The sequence below is a fragment of the Brassica rapa genome, unplaced genomic scaffold (assembly GCF_000309985.2).
Source record: "Brassica rapa cultivar Chiifu-401-42 unplaced genomic scaffold, CAAS_Brap_v3.01 Scaffold0316, whole genome shotgun sequence".
In the NCBI taxonomy this organism is placed as follows: Eukaryota; Viridiplantae; Streptophyta; class Magnoliopsida; order Brassicales; family Brassicaceae; genus Brassica; species Brassica rapa.
In genome coordinates, this window is record NW_022610259.1 from 23,702 (window position 1) to 27,928 (window position 4,227).

The window sequence follows — 4,227 nt, forward strand, 5'->3', positions numbered from 1 at the left end:
CTTCCATCGATCCATGGCCCTCGTAGCCTGTCGATCGAAAATGAGTTTGCCTGTAAAAAATTTTCATTAGTAATTTTATCAATAACCTTTGGGCATGAAGTATTTGACTAGACAATTTTTTAAATATAGCATGACTGGTGATACGAAGCGGTCATGCATGTCGTCGTAAGTATGCAGCCTATCATCCATGGCAGAATCTTAGCGTCGAGCGATGTGATGTGATGGTACACACGTCGATCGATGTGGCTGGTTGTTGGTCCTTCTTGCGAATGGTGTCCAGATCTTTGCTGTAGTAGCTCGATTTTAGTGCTCAGCCAGTCCACGTTGTTGTTGAGAGGGTAGTACACGTCGTTTATCCTCGTGTTGATGTATGAGACTTCCCATTCATCCTTGTGTTCTGCTGAACATTGAGGTTCTGCAGGGATCTGGGCTGTCGGAAGACTGACGTCGATCGATGGTGCATGTGGTGCGTCGATCGATTCTGAGGTCGTGGCTTCCTTCTCAAGTTGCTGTCGTAAACTCTCAATTTATGTCCTCATTTCTACCATACGTCTGAAAAGCTCATTGTAGCCTCTATCGAAAGGTTGATGTGTATCTTTTACCAATGATTTGAGCTCCTCTCCCAGTTTTTCCTGAGCTCCACAAATACCAGTCACCATCTCATTGATTTCATCTTTGGTGTAGAGATCTGGTGCCAATCTTGTGAGTGTGAAGGAAGTGGCTTGTTCTGGAAGACAGATGTGGCTCTCTTCAAAAAGAGATGCTCTTTCCAGTAATTTCCTGATGTCCTCCTTTGTGACAGGTATCATCTCACCAGCTACGCCTCGTGCGTGTCCACACTCATCTCTGTAGACTCCATACTCGTCCCTTCATTCCCAAGTGAACTTTCTGGCTCCGTACATGTCAAAAGCGCGTTATCCAAATTCATAACGTCTGTCGATCGACGTCTGGTCATCCTTATCGGTCGACGTTGGTGTTATCTTGTCGATCGATGTCTGAGTTGTCCCATCGATCGATGCTTGGCCTTTTGGTTGGCATGATAGATATGGATTGATTTATGTTGTGGCGACTCCTACGTGTTTATTTTGATTGGTTTGAATGACGTCTGGAGTGCCACGTTGCTGTGAGATTAGGTTGTCAGGTCCATTGGCCACTTGAAGGATATCTTCTATGTCCTCTCTGGACACTTGTAAGATCCTTCCATCTATTGCACGTGCGTGCGTTTGCCATCTGGGTCCCTGAAAATACAAATGCATCAGGTGTTAAAAAACTGTAATCAATGTTTGCATTACCATTCAATTTAGAAATAGAAAGATTAGGTTTAAGAGTAGTATCGATCGATGTTGATACAGATGCATCGATCGAGGGCAGAATAATTTCTGCAGAACTTGTTCTTTGTGTTCATGGATTTTCCTGTTGATGTAGACGGAAGAGTGTTCATCTTTTCTGCTTGTGTGTCTGCTCTGGTGTGTGGAGGTGGTTTCAGGGTGCAAAACGTTTTAAATAGGTATCTATAAACCTAGTTGGAGAGGGAATATTCTCCTGCTCTTAGATTTTCGCTCCGGCGCAAAAATCGATCGATGTTCCTATATGGGTGTCGATGGATGTGAGCGGTTGTTTTGCTGGACGAGGGTGGGTATCGACCGATGTGGAGTGCATTCGTCGAACGATGTTGGAAAGGTGTTGGTGAACTTATGTGTTTCAAATCTTTCATCTGCAAAGACATTCTATTGCACGTTCCTTCCAATAATCCTCATCGTATTCCTCTGTTTGTTCCTCGTTAGGTGAAGTAATTACAGTGTCAACTGCAAAACTTTCATCGAAACCACTATCTGCCCAACTACCTATGGAATACTCATCACGTCCTCTCTTGCTTGGAGGTTGGAAGGCAAAGTGTGGATAACAATGATTAGGTAGAGCGAAATGGTCAACGGCTGATCAACGTCGAGCAACATTTTGTTGCGGTCATCGGTCACCGTTGACTCATTGGAATCGATCGATGGAAAGGTGTGGGTGTCGATCGATTCCGAGTACTCTGTTTCGTACTCTGATTCGTACTCTGTTCCACAATGGCATGCGCCAATGAAGCCAAGTTCTTTACCGTAATCCACAGAATTAATAATTTTTCTCTTAGGTCGGATAGGGTCGTAGTGGATGTTGGGATCTATCAGCATCAGACACAATTTGTTTTTGTTCATGTCACATACAGCTCCTACTGTAGCTAGGAAAGATCTTCCAAGCAGAAGTGAGTTCCAGTTAAGTTGATGTCCAAGACATGAAAATCTACCGGACAAGGGCATTACCAATCTGTACCTCCAGATCTCTTATGATACCTCCTGATTGTTTTTCTGAAAGACCCACGAAGGTGAAGGATTCTGTTGAAGGTTCGATGGTCAAACCAAGATGGTCTGCCATGATCCTAGGGAGGATACTAACTGATGCTCCGTGTCCACATTGAATGGGGAAATTCAACACCCTTGACTACGCATGGTATGCAAACTCCCAGGATTACTCTTCTTCGACAATGTGATCCTGTGTCTCATCTTCTCTCTGACTTGATGAAACATTCTCTAACGTCTCCTCAGTTACCTTTGTTTCTCTGAAGAACATCCACAACCTGTGTGTGAAGTAAGCTTTATCAAAAGGTTTTTCGATTGGGATTCTGAGGATTCTTTTAGTGAAACCATCCATCTCCTTATCGTTAGCTTCCCTCTTAAGGTACTTAGGAATTTTCTCCTTTCTTTTCCTTAACCTTCTCCCTTCAGTTTCCTGATCTTCTTGGACTGGTTCTGGTGAACTATTTAAAGGGTTGGGTTTTGGTTCAGGTGGGCTATCCATTGGTTTAGGTGGTGGTTTGAGTGCGTTGAGTAACCGCACTCGGTATGTCAGAGGTGCCTGTCGATCGATGGGAAGTGTGTGTTTTGACGATCTACGTCAGACTCACTCTGTCGATCGATGGTTGGGTCAACCGATCGATCGATTTTATCATAGAAAGGGGAGGGTGGGTGAGGATGCTTAGCTGTGAATTCCTCATGAGTTAGAATTCGAACTGCATTGCATTCAGTCGATTTAGCGGACGACGTCGATCGATAACTGGAGTAATCCATCCATCGATCTTCGTCATGGTCTGTCGATCGATGCGAGTTCATCGACATCGGTCGACACCATTCGGACCCTTCGAGACTTATGGAGCTTTCGATTTTGAAGTCTCCTTCCTCAAGCTTTTCATGTCTCACCACTTGCGAGGTTACGGGGTGTTTTCCTTTTGTCAGCTCCTGCCTCTCTGGCGAAAGCTTCTTGCCTCTTTATAGTTTCGCCAGTCTGAATCACTTGTGTTTCAAGTGTTCTCACCTGAGTCCCTAAGGTCTCGATTTGGGTGTTCAGATTGTTGTAGGCGGAGTCTATTTTACCATTGAAATCCACGGTGATATGTTGTTGTCCCAACAGTACTCGATCAAGCATTTCTCGATCTTGTTTCCTGAGTCTGGGGTGGTGGATTCTAATAGTAGGAGTTCGAGTAGCTTTTGCTGTTGTTGAAGGGTTTTTGAAATTGTGAACTCTGGTTACTTCTTTGACCATTTCCAAAAGAAGTTTCTGTTCCGCCCTGGTTTCCAAATTTCTGGGAATCTGATACCTCCGATGTAGTTCACATTTTCTTCTCCTTCCGTATCTGCTACTTCTCCTTCAGCTAAACAGACTTGCTTCCTAAGAAGCTTGTGCACCACATCTAACTTAGCTCTTACTTCGTCCATCTGTTCCTTCCCGATAGAAGCTACAGACTTCTTCCGTTCAGAGTCAGTGTTTTTGGTGCTGCTGCTGCACTTCGTTAAATCCGTGGTGTGGACAGTCTCGCTGGAAGAACCTAAATCTAATCCACGCATCTTTAAAGGACTCTCCAGCCTCCTGCGAGAATGTGGAAATTTTGTTTCGAAGTTCTTCAGTGCGCAATTTTTGATGTTTGTAACCTTTGGTATCTTGTACCTTTTGGTCACTAACACCCGTTGGCAACTCACAACCTTTGTTAACTCACGACTATAGGCAACTCGTGCCCTTTGGGTCATTCCCAACCGTTCGTCTTAACTGCCCAGTCTTGGTGCGATCGGATCGTCCGTCTAACCGCCCCGTGTCTAGGCCAGCGGTTTGATTATGTTTGGCCAAAGCCTAGGGACGTGTCCCTTGGACTCAACCAACACAACCTTTCGTGTTTAACCAGAGAGAAGAGAAGAG

The 4,227-nt window shown here is 44.6% G+C and overlaps 1 non-coding gene across 1 annotated transcript; it reads left to right on the forward strand.

Moving 5' to 3' along the window:
* The first annotated feature begins 3,829 nt into the window (after positions 1-3,829).
* Positions 3,830-3,936, forward strand: LOC117130037. The gene has a single exon (XR_004453511.1). It is a non-coding gene; the product is annotated as a small nucleolar RNA R71 (small nucleolar RNA).
* Positions 3,937-4,227: the final 291 nt, after the last annotated feature.